This window comes from Lutra lutra, chromosome 5 (genome assembly GCF_902655055.1).
Source record: "Lutra lutra chromosome 5, mLutLut1.2, whole genome shotgun sequence".
NCBI classification, from domain to species: domain Eukaryota; kingdom Metazoa; phylum Chordata; class Mammalia; order Carnivora; family Mustelidae; genus Lutra; species Lutra lutra.
Genome location: NC_062282.1, coordinates 57708392 through 57725776, shown reverse-complemented (window position 1 = coordinate 57725776; position 17385 = coordinate 57708392). Strand labels below are relative to the sequence as shown.

General features: G+C 37.4%; 1 protein-coding gene across 2 annotated transcripts in view; it reads right to left on the bottom strand.

Moving 5' to 3' along the window:
* TENM2 (teneurin transmembrane protein 2) overlaps positions 1 to 17385 on the bottom strand; it is a 1307492-nt gene that overhangs the window by 1111484 nt on the left and 178623 nt on the right. For both annotated transcript variants that reach the window (XM_047731060.1, XM_047731061.1), the window contains one exon: positions 16097 to 16210. The gene's annotated coding sequence lies outside the window, so the exon portion shown is untranslated. The remainder of the gene's footprint in view (positions 1 to 16096; positions 16211 to 17385) is intronic.

Below are 17385 nucleotides of genomic sequence, written 5' to 3'. Positions count from 1 at the left end.
GATTCATGCCAGGGGTCTTCCTACCTGTATCATTAAAAAATTTGACCTGTAGGTTTGGCCAGTCTTAAACAGAGCTTCTAACATCATGTAATACTTATATATGCTTTGATAGGTCGATTCTAGTTAATTACAGTAGGGTTTATGAATTTCAACCTGGGTTTGACTCTCACATGGGCTACTTAACTAGCTGTGTGACCTAGGCAAACCACTAGAACGCAAGCTCCAAGAGGATGGGAATTTTTAACCTGATTTTTTCTGAGGATACAACATTGGGGGGGGGTGGAGATTAAAATCAGACCCAAACCAAAAGTCAAAAGAAATTTTCTATCTTTCATTTGCCTTACCTTCTGCATCTTTAACATGGGAATAATCATAGTCTCCACCTCACAGATTCTTTAAATGTTAAGTGAAATACTGGATGTAATGCACTTTGCACATTTCATAGGAATAATATACATTCCAAATGTTTGTTGAGGAAAGAGCAGTGTGAGTATAATGCTTTTCAGCAGAGTACTGATAATAAGATAACTTTCTAATTACTTACAAATATTTTAACAATAGAATGGTGCTTTCTCAGGCTACCTAATAGTCAATTATCTCGAGTATCTGATCCCAGACATGGGCTCAAAACTTCAAACCAAGCACTAAATTTCTACTAACAGCTCGATACCATGCCCAGATTTTCGGTTCATGTATATCAGCATCTTTCCTATGAAAACTCCTCCTCTTTCATTCTGAGCTCAGTCCAGGAAAGAATAAAATCACCATGGTGACAACAATGACCCCCTTTCTGGAGTGCATTCAAATTTATGTTGAGCTTTTCTTGAATGTTGCTGTGTCTTGCCTTTAAATTGTCTCTTGGAGTCACTGCAAGGTAAGGGGAATTTCTTTACCACTTAAGGTCTCCTTCAAGGATACAAAAGAGCAATTGTTCATGATCTGGAATTGATAAATTTTATAATAAATAATTCTATTGGCTTTGAGTCAGGCAAATGATTTACTAGCATCTTTATGTTAGAGAAGTTGTAGGTGATGTTGTGACTAAGAGCCTCATACAATAAAAACATATGTGCAAGTCTTTTCTTTCCCGCCAGAATGTCTGATTGAGACATTCACCGAGTAGCACTTACTCAGAAAGTTGCCATACACAATACATAATACCAGTCTGGGTTCTGATAATGACACAAATTTGGGCCTTTCTGTTTTATATTAAATATAATGCTACCTTGAATTACACTGTAAATTAAGTGTTATTTCAATGCTGGCTCCAGCTCGGTCAGGAGACAGAAGCTGAGAAAAAATTTAGGTAAGTCTCATTGATCAAGAGAAGCTTCAGGGAGTACAAGTTTTGAGTCTGGAATGTCCCAATGAGTGTTGTGTGAATCAAATGAGATGTACATTTAGTCCTTATCAGAGTTGGCCCAAGATAGTATGTGGTCTCTATATGTTAGTTATTATTAAGTTCCAGATTTTATTATTACTATTGGTGTTTTCAACATTTCAACATTTGGTCTAAAATATATTTACATTTTGGGAACAGTCTCAATCTGTTTTGTATACATAAAGAATTAAAATGGATCTCTGAACCAATCTCACAACTGATTGCATAGTGAGAGGCAAAATCCTGGATGTCATAGAGCTACACCTTTAAAACATTCAGTATAGACAGAGGGGTTTTGTTTGGCACATAGTGGCAGCTGGAACTTACCACTGTACAAAGAACCTGGCAGAGTGTGATGTGGCATCTTTTATTACAAAATATCTGTAACCTTCCTCAGCCCCTACCAAAAGTCACTACCATTTCTTATACCTGAATTAGGAAGAACACCAAAAGTAGAATTATCCTATAAATGGCTAATTTCACATGTCCTTTTCTAAACCGATGATTCTTAGTATTTGATTTATGTAAAGTGGAAGCTCTAGAGGAATAGACTAGAGGCCCTGAGGTAACTTTTCTGAAAGAATTTCCCTTGACTATTTTAACTTGGAACACACACACACACACAGAATACAGAACTGTTTCATGAATCATCCTACTCTGAGTTGGTTAAAATAGCAATGTCACTATGAGGGAGCATAATCTCTTTGCTCTCCATTACCCTATTGACATGTTTTCCCACCCCACAGCTGTTAATCCATGAAGACTCCTGATGATTAAAACTGATTTGGTACTTTAAGGAAACTCAGTGGTCAGTAACATTTCCTCTCCTGAAGCCCCTTATACGTCATGCGGGAGTGACAACTATGTGCGCTTTGGGCCTCTTGAATTGATTTAATATCTCAATTTGTGCTACTGATGTTTCATCTGACAGTGGCGGGTCTCCAAAACACTTCTACTGTGACACTGCTGACCTCACTGAAGGTCAAATAGCTATTATTTTGAATTAATTCACTTTTTTTCTCTACGTCAGTCCCATTGAAGTCCTTAGATACAGTCACATAAATGTAAAATGAACTCGGTAAGAGACCCTCCATGGATAGAAATTACTCATTCACTCAGAAAAATACTTACTGGGAACCTATTATGTCCCGAGCCGTCGGTTAGGCACTGAGGATTTAAGTAAAAGGAATTCAGATACAGCTGCTGCCCTCCAAGAGCTTAGATTCCTAATGTGGAAAGCCTGAATAAAATTGGCTATTCCAGCGAGATTTCTTGAATTTGTCACTAAGAGAAGCAGCCTCTTATAGCCCTCACCTGAGTGCTGTGGTTTAGAGACGGGATTCCCCAGTGATAGCCTACGGACCAGTGCTGCCTCAGGAACCCATGTTTTCAGTACTCCATAGTGAAATGAGAAAAATGAGAGTTTTAACAACCTTCTATTGCACTCATTCTCTATGTAAACCCTCCATTCTGATGACAGCGGTTCCCCCATGCAGTGTGCTCACTCCATTTGTTTGCCAGCTTCTATAGCGTGGTATTTTCCAACCCCATTTCCATCATTACCTTTCCAATGGCCACCATCTCACATCACTGTCATTATTCCTTAGTATTTTTATTTACCTTAATGAATTGTTTCTTAAGCCCACTATTTTAAAAGTCAATTATAAAAACTTTAAATATAAAAAAGATTATTGGCTATGATTAGAAAGTACTTGTATAAACAAATGTACTGTTTAAAATGTTCTTAATTTCAAACTAGATACAGTGACTAATGGAAGCTGAATCTAAGTCTTTTTCCTAGAACAGAGAAATTAGCAAGTGTGAGAGAATGGTTAAGGTCAGTGTAAACATAAACTGAGATCCTATTTTTTTTTTTAATTTTATTTATTTATTTGTCAGAGAGAGAGCGTGCACAAGCAGGGTAGTGCAGGCAGAGGAAGAGGGAGAAGCAGGTTCCCCACTGAGCAAGGAGCCTGATGAGGGACTTGATCCCAGGACCCCGGGATCATGACCTGAGCCAAAGGCAGATGTTTAACTGACTGAGCCACACAGGCGCCCCACAAAATGTTCTTCTTGAAGTAATGGATGTATCAGAGAAAGGTGAAATAGGAACGACCTCTCCTGTTTTGTTTCACTGTTCTACTAGCTACTGAAATGTCCTCCTGAACCACTGGTGATATTCATTTCTTTTTTTTGGTAACAGAGCTACAGTAATAACATTAATAATGATGGTGGTATTGTTACTGTTGCTGCTGCTAATAATAATCACTTAAAAAGTAGTCATAGAGTACTTACTATATCCCTGTTTTAAGCACTTTTTTTTAAGATTTATTTATTTATTTGACAGATAGAGATCACAAGTAGGCAGAGAGGCAGGCAGAGAGAGAGAGAGGAGGAAGCAGGCTCCCTGCTGAGCAGAGAGCTCCAGATGCGGGGTTCCATCCCAGGACCCCAAGATCATGGCCTGAGCTGAAGGCAGAGGCTTTAACCCACTGAGCCACCCAGGCGTCCCTGTTTTAAGCACTTTTACACATAATAATAAATTGACTCTTCCTAATTACCCATGAAGAAAGCACTTTTGCACATGGGATCCTATAACCCTAAAAAGTTCAGTAACTTGTTCATGCTCATAGAGCTGTCACATCGAAGAGCCGTCGCTGATCAAACCTCAGCTCTAAGTTAAACACACTTGTCCCCAGCACCACCAGACACTTAGCCTCCCCGGGCTAGCTACTTTAACACCATTTTTGCAAAAGAAACCTGCATTTTTGAGAGGTGACAACTGAATAACATATGCCTGGCATTAGGACTTGATGAGGAGGAGGAGGAGACAGAGGGAGGTAGGAAGAGAGTAGTATTGGAATCCTTCTGCTGTTACTTATTAGCTACTTAACCTTGGGAAAATTGTTTAGTATCTCTGAGTCTTACTTCTCTTCATCTGTAAAATGAGATGATATCAGCTCCTGGATAACACTGTAGTAAATGTTTTGAAGTGGTTACAGTGAAAGTCTAGCACAGTAGTTGATATGTAATAGGCCCTCAATAAGCAGTCCTTTTTATTATTCTGCAGTGTGCTTATCAAATCCCCAGCCATTATTCACGGCTCATTCTGTGCCATCCATTCTCTGATGCTTTCCCTTATGCGTTCTGCCCACAATGATAACTACAATGATAACTCTTTCCTCTGAATTCCATATCACTTATTTCATTTTTTTTTTAAGAACCAACTTGTTCTTCCAAAGTAATTGAAGCTTTTAGAAAACAATACTCACAAACTTCTTTTTACCACATATTTAACACACTATACTTGCCTAAAAGTTTGGCCGAAAACATTTAGTAATTTTTAAATTAATAGTTACCTGAAATGAGAAATGTTTCATAAACAGAATCTAAAAAAGTGATCTAGGTGGTAGTGGAAAAAAATATACAAAAAAAACAAAAAAGTGTCTTTTGTTTTCTGAAGATATTTTTTTCCCCTTCAGGTTGGCTGTCTGTAATACTTGTTATAAATAGCACCATCTTCTGCTGGAGGATATTAAATCCTCATAAACAAGAAGATCTTCACATTTTCAGCAAGAATAAGATGGTTTTACATCCAAGACAAGCATGTCCATCTGGAGACAGGGTATCACATTCTAATATCTCCTCACTTGTTTTCTTCCTTACTAATATAAAAGTAACATAAAATTATGGTAGGAATACAGAAAAAAATAAGAAAATACAAATGATCTCCTCTTTCCCCAGAAATAGCCACTATTAACATTTCCTCATATGTCCCTCTCACCTTTTTCTTAATGTTCTTTGGTACATATGAAAAGGAATTATACTAGGATCAGGCTATATATACTTTTTTTAAAATATAGTATTTCGATAGTCTTACATGTTATTTAAAAAAAAGATTAAATTTTCAGGGCTGCATAGTATTTGAACATTTTGCTGTCATTAGTTAAACTGTTATTGGTAGTCAATTGTTTTTAAATTGCCCTTTTTCAATGATTCATTTTCAATGAATTCATTAAATGATTTTCAATGATTCATTAAACCATCCTTCCAAATGTATCTTTCTGTCCAATGATCATTCTTAGCATAAAAAAGGTTAAATGTGTGAGAAGATCAAAACTTATAAGCCTCTTAAGATCCGCAGCACTATCCACTCCCAGTAACTGGCGACCCTCTCCGCAACACAACCCACTAGCCAATACCAAGGACAATGAGTTTTTTAAATCTTTTATAATTTGCCTCGAAGACAAATGCTGGTATCATATACTTTATGGACTCTGAAAAAAACGTGCTACTTCATCATGAACGGGCAGTATCAGTGCTCTGGACAGTCAGTCCATCTCCTGCTCCAAGCTTACAAAAATGACTTCCAAACCAAAAACGCTGCACTTATGGAAGATAATCAGTGCTAAATTAGTTAGGTATGGACGGCAGAAGACGGATGGGGCGCTAATGCTGCCTCGACCGACATAAGCCAACCCAACTCTGAGCCTATAAATGCCTCAAGGTTACACAATCACACGCTAAGGACAACCAGTCACCGACAGCCCACAGGCTTTACGCTGTCGCCAGTCGATACTTTCCTTACTTTGCTTCCTTTTCTCACAAAGTCTCTCCCCGAGCTCCCAACCACTTCGGCTGTGACGCTGCCCAATTTAAGGTGATTTTTACTCAAACAAACTCTGGAATTTTTTATTATGCCTCAGTGTATCTTTCAACGGTCCTGACGTCAGAACACGGAACCAAAGGAGACCCCGACAGTCCCCTGTAGCAATGAGCAACCCGGCATAGCTACCTGTTCAGCCCCGCGAGCTGTTCTCTCGCTGCTTCTCCGAGCTGCCGAGGCGGTAAGAACGTCCCTGTTGGATTCCAGATCTGCGGCTTCTGCACTATGAACTTTCAGACTTCGTGTTGCTTCCCCTTACCGTGACTTGTGCTACCTGCTCCGAAAATCCGACAAGAGCGGCCTAGGCCCGATTTAGCAATCCCAAGGATGTCAGGTCTGACTGGGTCTGACCTAAAAACAGGAATGGACTTCGAGTTGGGAATGGGTGAGAGTCAGGCTGATCAGCAGCGAGCACGAGGTCACAGGTGAATAAAATTTTGTTTTAAGGCTAAACCAGTAGGTAAGCTTACCAAAGGTAATCTTGCATTACAGTGCCCACAGCGGAGAACTTCTAACCACCTCAGATAAGCTTATCCACTTAAGAGTTCTCCTAGAGATAAAGGGGTCTCTGCCAAGCACTTGCCATAAAGGATAGAGGGAAAATTATTTTCTCCTCCTCTGTGGTTTCTGGTGACCAGGACAAGGACTCACTGGGACACCCTATTCTTTCTGGAACCTGCAGATGGCATTCTAGGAAAACTGGCAGACATCTACAAAGGGTAAGAACAAATAAATAACAAACTCAGCTCTCCCAGATTTCTACCTGTGGCACCTCATAGAAAGAGGGTAAAATTTCATGTCCGTTCCTTTCCAAATTCAGATTGGCACGAAAAGATAATGATTATCAATCCTTTCTTACCCAGGAACAGCTACTGCCTTGTTTGTCTAATTTTGTGTCCTAGGAACTTGGTTTAACAACCATGAGGTTGAGGGAGAGGGGTCCCCAAAATACAGCTAGATAGAGAAATGAGTTGTAGGACAGTTTCAGCTGCGGTCCTAACAAGTGTTGCCAGCTCTCAGGGGGAATTGTTTCAGTATTTCTTTTGGTTATCTTTGGTACTGGCTCTGGATCTTAGTGAACAGGGAAAGGATGGGACTTTAGGTAGGGAAAGAATAGGGGCCCCAACTAGGCTCTGACAGCGTTTAAGGTGTGCAGACACTGAGACAGAACAGAGAGAGATCAGGAAAATTTAGATCACCCTATCCCAATTACTAGGGTTAAAATGTTTTTCAAGTAATTACATTGTAACCCCAGAAAATAAAAATAACCACAGAAACTAACCAGGCCTCAAAAGAAAAGTTCACTATAGATACTAACCAGACCTAGTAATACATATTTATAGATCATAGATGTTACAGAAACAAAGACTTGCACACAGTGTATAAGTATCATGTCTAGTTCCAGGCCACTGACATAACCACTGGCAAGTTTCCTGCTAAAGTCCTAATAAAAGGCCTGAGATGAAAAGCCCTCATTGGCAACCCAGTTGGGACCCCTCTCACTCCTGAGAGCTTTTTCTGTATCCTTGGTTAATAAAACTCTATCGCTTTGTTCACACTCCTTTGTCTGCGAGATTCACTCTTAGACTCCCTGAGATAAGAACCTCACTCCCCTGTTTCATTGGGAGGATTCTATCTTTTGTACCTTCTTTGGGGACCCTTCTTGTGTCCATGGGGTGGTTCAATACTGTCAGGAATATTTACTGTTGGTCCTGGCTAACACCTAACAAGGCATCTGAAAGGATTTTTTTAAGTAGCTCTATAATCAGAAGTTGGCCAAATTGGAAACTGATACCACAGCCTGATAGGAACTTTTTTCAGGCCTTCTCCCCAAAGCTAAAAAAAGGAGGAAAAGAAAAACATTCTGAAGCCATTGTGGAAGGATTTGTCAAGCCATTCTCAAGAAACATAGCTCTAAATCTAGAATATAGGAATCTTTTAATTTCAGTCTTAGTTGAAGATCTTCTCCCTGATACGAAGAAGCAAATTAAGGATAATGTAGTTAGATGGCTGGGTCAGCTTCTGGATATCTTTCAGGTTGAAAGCCAATTCTTTGAGGACTTAAAAAATGTACTTGTCTTACAAATTGAGGCTAAGAACAGAAACATGGTTCTAGAAACAATTCAAACACCACCTATCCTTTTGCCAATCCCCAAACCTTCCCTATTCATCTCAAAAGGCTTTCACATATTGTGAAAGATCTAGATTTAAGAAACAAAGGCTTTCTTGGAGAAATTTACATACTTCCTCTGTGCCTTTGAGATTTGAGTATTCTACCTGCTCTTCCCCAGGAACTCAGAGCCATCTTTTATTATGCAAACTTCGGAAGAAATTCTTCGAAAGGAAAAGAAGGAGGTGGTGGGGGGGGAGGTCGGAGAAGGGAGGGGAGAATGCTATATGGAAATTAGGTGAATAAAAAATGTTTAAAATCTTCTACAAATATTAGTAAAAGCTTTTAGCCATCTGAGCAGGTAACTTTAACTTATTCTATCTGCCAGAACACAATTTGGATTCAACTGTTCTTCTATAAACTAGTGAGTTTTCCATTATCATACATCTCTCATGGCTAAAATTTTAAAATCAAAGCTCTAAGATCCTGGTACATGTCTGTATTTTATGTATGTCTGTGTATATATGTTACAGATATGTGATATTTTTCCACCTGCAGATGGTATTACCAAAATTGATTTGTAAAGACAAACATTTATATAAATAAAGTATATTCTCATAAATGTAGAAACTAATCCAGATGATTTTCAAGTTCATGTGATCTAGGATAATGTTTGGTAGATAAAAGCTAATTTAGGGGTGCCTGGGTGGCTCAATTGGTTAAGTGACCGCCTTCAGCTCAGGTCATGATCCTGGAGTCCCAGGATGGAGAGTCCCACATAAGGCTCCCTGCTCAGCAGGGAGTCTGCTTCTCCAGCTGACTTCCCCCCCCCTCTTTCAAATAAATAAATAAAATCTTAAAAAAAAAAAGCTAATTTAAGTTTATTGGTGTAATTAAAACAGGCATGTCTTTAGAATTATCAGCATTAAATATAATACTTTTATTCTACCCAGATTTATTAAAAGTCAATCTCGTGGTGTCTCTGTTACAGAATTCATCAGCAAGAAAGATAACAGGTAACAAGATGATGGTTAGACATTTAATATCTCATGAATTTTCATAAATAATCTAACTACAATTCTTAACAAATGAAATATGTAAGTAACATAAAACTTTATAAATATACTTTTCAATGATATTTATGCTGATATAAACTATAAAAATAGTTTCCAAAATCTTTTCAGTAACTGAAAACTTTAAGGGTATACTGAGATAAGTTAAATATTGGATATTCATTGAATACCTAGATTATTTCCAAATAAGGTGAAATATTGAAACATCAACTACTGACCATAGGTTTATCCACTTTGGCTTCCTTGATTTGTAACCCCATAATCAAGACTCCTAGCACTTTTACAGTCATGAAGAGCAGTGAATAATTTGAGTTGCCTAATACGTGAGATGCCCCATCTTCTTATTTCAGTGCTCATATTACAAACAAGTCCTTTTCACTGTCTATATAGTACCATATTTTATACATTTTTGTGCTTTTTCTAGCTGATTTTGCTGTTTTAAATGACTCCAAGCATCGTACATAAGTGCTGTCGAGTAATCCCAAGTGCAAGAAGGCTGTTCTGTGCCTTCCAGAGAAAATACATGTGCTAGATAAGCTTTGGTCAGGCAGGAGTTATAGTGCTGTCTGCCATGAGTTCAATGTTAATGAATCAACAAAATGTATTAAATAAGATGTTCTTAAACAGAAACACACATAAAACAAGGTTACCTATTGATCTGTTGATTGGTTGATGAAAATGTTGGGACTTGAGGCTTGCACTTATCTAATCCTATATTTCCCCTTGGGGCAATGGTTCAGTTATTTGCTAATTCAGTGTTCCAGCAACTTGATAGAGCATAACTACCACAAGGAAGGAGAATCAACTATTATATTTATTTCCCTATTTTCTTGATAGTTTATTCCTTGTGTGATTGTGGCTCTATGTTCTTACATTCTTTATTAAGATGCCTACATTTGTAACCCGTTTTCTATGGACCTAGATATGGTACGCAGGTATACAACACACACAGACCTACACACACACACACACACACACACGTGCACACACATACACACGCAAATATCCATTTAAATACCTTACATTTTGACTTATTTATAATTTATATTATGTATGATGATATTTAATTTATATTACATTGACCTTTTAACAATATATTTTTATCTATTGGTTTTCCATTCAAATTGGACTCATCATAATTTAATGGCTTATTTTCCTTATACAGTCATAGCTTATTTTATTATACTTCATTTCATTGGACTTCACAGATACCATACTTTTATGAATTGAAGATTTGTGGCAACCCAGCATTTGGCAAGTCTACTGATGCCATTTTTCCAATAAAATGTGCTCATTTCATGTTTCTGTCAAATTGTGGTAGTTCTTGTAATATTTCAAATGTCTTCATTATTATTATATGCGAATTGTTGCAGTCTCATGATAAAACCTTAATGGATGAGGAGCTGCTTCCTGTGGAGGAGCAAAAAAACTGGTTTCTTGAGAAGGAGTCTACTTCTGGTGAAGATACTATGACTATTGTTGAAGTGACAATAAAGCATTTAGAATAGTACATAAACAGTTGATAAAGCAGTGGTTTAGGTTTGACAGAACGGACCCTAATTTTGAAAGAAGTTCTACTGTAGGTTAACATGCTATCAAGTAGCATCACATGCTACATAGAAATCGTTCAGGAAAGGAAGAGATGTGGCAAATGTCCTTGTCTTATTTTAAGAAATTGCCACAGTCACTCAAACTTGCCAGCCACCATCTTGATCAGGCAGCACATATCAACATCGAGGCAAGACCTTCTACCAGCAAAAAGATTGACTCACTGAAAGCTGATGGTGGTTAGCACTTTTTTTTAGCAATAAAGTATTTTTTAATTAAGGTATGTACATTTTTTAAAGATATGATGCTATCGCACATTTCATATACTACAGTATAATGGAAACATAATAGTTATATGAACTGTGAACCCAATAAATTCATTTGACTTGCTGTACTGTGATATTTACTTCACTGTGGTAGTCCGGAACTGAACCTACAATATATCCCTATTTTCTCAGTAACCCATTAAAATGTTTGATTTCACCCAAATTCTGTTCAATTTGTTCATTTTGGTTTACATAGTTCTAATGATACAACAAACCTCTCCAGATTGCTTTTCTTCTTTTGTAACTGTTTTGTGATAATAAACTAAGCCATTTAAAGATATTCCCACTCAATTTTTCAAATGAGCTACTCAAAAATTTAAACAGCATTTTATAATTACTTTTCTTATTCTGTGTTACAAATATCTCATTGATTTATATACTTAGGGATCTGAAAACCAAAATCTACATCCAGTGTTAACTGGCAAACATCAATAAGCACACTATTCACACTTCAGCATAAGTGACAACAGTTTACCAAAAAATCTGTAATTTAAAAATTGATGTAATTAATTTACTAGATCATCGCTTATCATATCGTATTCTTCATAATAAAACTTATGCTTTCTCTAGACTCATCCATGTTTTTGCTTGTCCAGAATATTTCAGTTAGTGGATCAGTATCTGTAATAACAGATGGGCTAAAAAATATGGTTCTTCTTCTTAGCTGTGCAAAACTGAGTAAGATATTTAACCTCTTGGGACCTCAGTTTTCAGGAGTAAAGAGGACTTTGTTTTTATGTTAAATAAAATGATTTTCATTACACAGAAAAATGTTTAAATGTAGCACATGGCAGGTATTTAATAACTGTTCTTTTCTACATTTACTCCCTTCATAATTGTTATATTAAAACACCATGCGCGCATCATATATTAGCTCTAGTTACATAAGTTCTATTTTAGTCTTTAAATTTCCAAGGAAATATTTTGTGAAATATATAATGTTGCATGACTTTATACGAGAAATTTTGAAATATTTAAAGAAAACCTGTTGTAAATCTCACAACGTTAAGAGGCAATTCAGGCATGTAGTGTAGGGAAAAAAGTAATCTCAAAATGCTCTCATTTTAAAGGTTAGATGTTGAGTATTAAAGGGTGTTTCTATGCTGGCAAAAAAGGAAAAGGAAAAAAAAAAGAGTTCAGTGTAATACTTTCAACATGGTGCTAACAGTTCCAGTTTTTATAGAAATGAGTTTTGGGACACCTCGGTGGCTCAGTGGATTAAGCCTCTGCCTTTAGCTCAGGTCATGATCTCAGGGTCCTAGGATGGAGCCCCACATTGGGCTCTCTGTTCAGCAGGGAGCCTGCTTCTCCCTCTCTCTGCCTACTTGTGATCTCTCTCTGTCAAATAAATAAATAAAATCTTAAAAAAGAAAAGTGAGTTTTAAACTAGAGAAAAAAATGTAATCTTATTTTTTAAGAGACTAGGTCACTTATATGTTCAGTACATACTGATTATTACAAAGTCGTTGAAATGGGAAGGAAAGTGAAAAATGTCAAGTTGTATTCTACTGATAGAGAATTAAATCCACACATCACCCACTGCAGGATGTGTTGCTGAAAACACAGCCTTCATGTAGATCTGTTGATTTTCCCAAAACTCCTACTTAAAATAGGGTTTCAATTTAATACTATCAGAAATTGAAGGGTGCCTGGGTGGCTCAGTTGGTTAAGCCTCTGCCTTTGGCTCAGGTCATGATCTCAGCGTCCTGGGATTGAGCCCCACATCGGGCTCTCTGCTCGGCAGGGAGCCTGCTTCCTCCTCTCTCTCTGCCTGCCTCTCTGCCTACTTGTGATCTCTCTCTGTCAAATAAATAAATAAAATCTAAAAAAAAAAATTGAAAAACATTTGCTCTACTTAGCCCATATCAATGGCAATCCTTCAAAGTATCAGGGTGTTTTCTATTGTTTTTGTTTCTTTCTCTTTTGTTTTCATTTCTTAAATAATGAAAAAAAAATAGGCAAAAAAAACATATTTTAGTGATGGCAGAATCACATCTTATATTTCATCGTACTGTGATTGAAAGCAGATATGACCATCCTAGAATTATGAGAATCTACATTTAAATCTAATGTTTTCTATGACTTCAACATGGAGTAAAAACCATTTTATAAACTCCTTCCAGTTAAGCAAAGAAGTTGCATAGAAATTTTTAAGGTACTGATCCACTAATTGAAATATTGTGAACAAGCAAAAATATGGGATGATTCTAGAGAAAGTCTAGATTTTATTATAAGGAATATATGATAAACTATGATCTTGTACATTGATTACATCAATTACAATGAATATATTTACTTCCTCTTATAAGCAAAAAGAGTAACATTTGAAACTTTGGGCATAAGCCTAAGTGAAAAGAAAAAGAACCAGAGATAGTAGAGACAGAAACTAAAAACTTGGGCAGACACCCTTAATGTTGATAAAGCCTATTCCTGATAAAGCCATTCTCATTTATTCTATTAGGGCTGAAAATGACACTTGAAATTGAACAGCAGAGGGCAGAAATCTTGCAGAGTTCTTTTCAAAGTTGGTAGGTATTTCTTGGGAACAGATTCCATAGAATGTAAATACAATGCCAGACAGTGTGAAGAACTTCTGAACGTTGACAGCAGTTTTCTGCAAGCCAAGCCCTGCCTCACTGGCTGCCTTGTTATTTAGCCAAAATTTAAAACATTTGTGATTGCAGGAGTAAATGATCTTAACTAAATGATGGCAAAACCTGATGAGAGCATTGATAAAACCCAAAGAGTTTTCAGACCAGCATGTTAGGCAAATCACGGACATTCTAAGATTTGCTTTTATGATCAAGGTATTTCCTAAGATGGTGCAGCCTTTTCTCTCTCTTCCCACATGGACACAATATTCCTAATTTTCCTCTACCTGCTTTCCTGACTACTATGTACCAAAGATCCATCTTTTCCAGATAACTGAGTCAGAGAATTAAATTAGAAGACAAGATTAGGATGATGAGCAACAAAGAGAAAAAGAGGGGATGTGAATGATGAATCTAACAAGTTCAGGAAAATCCTTTAGGAATCTGAAGCATGGGCAACATTCTTTGAGGCAGGCTCCATTCTTCCAGGTCCTGCCCCACTTAACTTACCTCCTCTTCCTCTGCAGTGTTTTGATCTATTATTTGTTCTGGGGAGGACATAGCATAGGCTATGTCTGAATCTTAGGTCTGTTTCACCATACGCCCTCCCATTTCTTCTAAAATTGACAACTCCACGTTTACAATTTATTTCCTAAGCACTCAGTGATATTGCCTTAAGAACCAGAACAATGGTGGATCCAAGCTTCCAAGAAAGAAGTGGTACCAGGGGATATTTCTAGGGGAGGATAGCATCTGATCTGTGTGTTAGCGTCCTTCAAGTCAGAGATGTGCTATAATAAACTCAAGCCTTCCTTACACAACCTAGTTTGGATCTGACCTCCAAGACACGAGGAACATTGTGCTTCAGAGAAAGTTAAAGCATATTGAACATTATCTCATTGACTGCCTTTCTCAAAATCTAAGAACAATATAATCCAAAACCTTAATAGAGCATTCTCTCAGCTCGGACCACATATCCAAGAAAACATATTGGGACAGCAAGAAAAAATGTGGAAAACCAGCCATAGTAGAAAGGTAATTTTCCAACAAGTTGCTTGGACTTCAGTTCTTCACCAGCAAAATGGAGCCAAAACTGCTAATATTCGTTTATCTCCGACTACGTGTCCAAGTATTAGGGTAACTACTTAACTGCATCATCTACTTCTCACCACAGTCTCATGAGATTCCCATCCAGGCATTATATAATCGGTTACATAAGTACTTTGTAAACTGACTGTCCCACCCAGGCTGATTACTGCATTATGAGCACCTCCTTCATGAAAAAATTCATGTCAACACCCTTGGCCTTAAACCCATTCTCACTTCCTTTGTCACTGCCTCATTTTCTCAGGAAACACACACAGACACACAGACAAAACTTCTGCCAGAAATGAAAAGGTAGAAAGAAGAAAAAGAAAGATTTAATCGAGATACCTGTTCCTTTTATTCCTCTAATCACTTTTAAGTCTCTACCATACCTCCTCTCTTACCCTATCCTTGATCACAATATCTCTATATGTGCTCAAATTACCACAGTTTTTCTATAACTGAGGTTTTAGCTAAGTCAGATGGTCCATCTCCAAATTAGAATTGCAAAATGTATTACTAATTGCCCCCACAGGACAATTAGATGTCCCCATGAGACAATTTTTAATTGTCTCATCCCCATAAAGTGCAACATCTCAGTAAGATGTGACCTGTACAAATATATAAAAGAGATCTGAAAACCGTAAGACTTGGGAAATAAGGATGCAGAAGGTCCAAGAAAAAGCCTTAGGAAGACCTTTGATATATGTTGCTAGGTGCTATAGAAATATCTCCAGGATGCCAGTTCAGGGACAATAAAAACAGAGAGGATTTTATCAGGAAGGCTTGCCGGTTTCCTTTTCGCTTTTTTTGATGGCATGCATAGATTAACAACATAAAACAGATCAAATGGGCCAAGGTTTCCTTTTTTTTTTTTTTTTTAATCTAAAATGTCTTACACATTACAGTGGAATACTATGTGGTCCAGCTGAACACAATCATCACCTTTTATTTCCATGCATACCTAGCAAATACGAACTGTGATAAGCAAATTATTTGTAGAGGCCAAGGGATGAGGAGAGGGTGCTGGAGGGGGACACAGCCAGGCTGAGAAGAGGCAGGTGCATGACTGAAGACTTGTAGTCATTCAGTTGGGTTGGGAGCGAGAGAGAGACAATAGCAGATTTCTGAGAGAGAAAATGACGGTACAAATTACTTGTGTCCATAAGGAAAAAAAGAAAAAGAAAAGAAGCCAGTTTTCCTGCACAGAGCTGGAAAAGCCCTATTTTGTGCTCTGTATCAAAGCACCGTGGCCAACAATACAAACAATGTGAGGCGGAGCAAAACACAAAATTGTAGCTATGATTCCACTCACCAAAAGGGTGGATCTTCAGTGTGCAATTCCACTGGCTTAACAGGAGTGCTCCACGGCAGAGCCGAGGGACGAAGCAAGTCCCAGTCTGCTTAGGCAATACAAAGCTGGATGTAACTGTTAAAAAAAAAAAAAGAAAGAAAGAGAGAAAGAAAATAGGTAAGATTCAAATGAGCACATAAAACAAAAAAAGAATAAAAATGCAAATAAATACCATATATCTTCAAAATGTTGGAAAGTTGGAATTGGGAGCTAAATAAGCTAAACTGCACACCTTACCCTTTAGAATATCTTTCAATAGAGAAATGTAAAATACGGTAGAAAACATATTAATTAAATCAGTCATTTTGACTATGGCATACCATTGTCGTTAAGACACAAAGTTACCACAGTACTATTCCCATTTGTTATCCTTCAACTGTGACGCTGTTTGCAATCTAAACACCAAAATACACAATATTAGAATGGGTGAATAGTTTAAGCACTTTTTTTTTTAGCAATACAGATTTTAAGCAGCTCTTCACATTTACAAATGATTTATTTCATCTTCAAATGTACAGTTTGTTCATCCATAGGATTTAAGCATTATTTTGCCAACTTCTAAATTCAAATACTTGCTAATTAGTACCATGGTCAATAGAATGCAGGAGTGGTATTATACACCAGGAAAGTCCTCTGACTCCAATACAACTTCCTTTGGGGAAATAGCCTAAGCTTTCATCATCTAAAATGGGGATATAATAGCTCCTATTTCATAGAAATGTTGTGATGATTAAACATAAAAATCCATCAAAAGCATTTCATACAGTGCCTGGCATACAGTATCCCTTCAACACACATCACGTGTCACTGCTGTCACTGTTGTTACCAACACTACAAGGCTATACCTGGAATGTCATCAGAGATTTTGAGCTCACGTCCTAATGATTAACTTTTTTGAAAAATACAAATATCTTCCCCTCTATCAAAAAAGTCCACATCATTAAATGAATCCAACATTAAGATGTTAGTTCCTCCTTATGTTCTCTTCTCCCCTGGCCGGGAGAACTGGGATATGAGGGAGGCAAGGGGTGATTTCTTAAGTTCACAAAGGAACCGGTATATTCGTGCAAAAAAGAAAGAGAGGTCAACAAAGAAGGAATGACAACAATTGAAAACAAATAGGTTTAATCAGCAAATTTTGTTCAAGTCATTCTCATCTTCGGTATTAAATGTACGCCTCCACGTGTAGGACAAAGGAACCCTTCCTCAACCAGCCCTGCTAAGCCAGGGTGTAAGATGCCCTGGTGAGC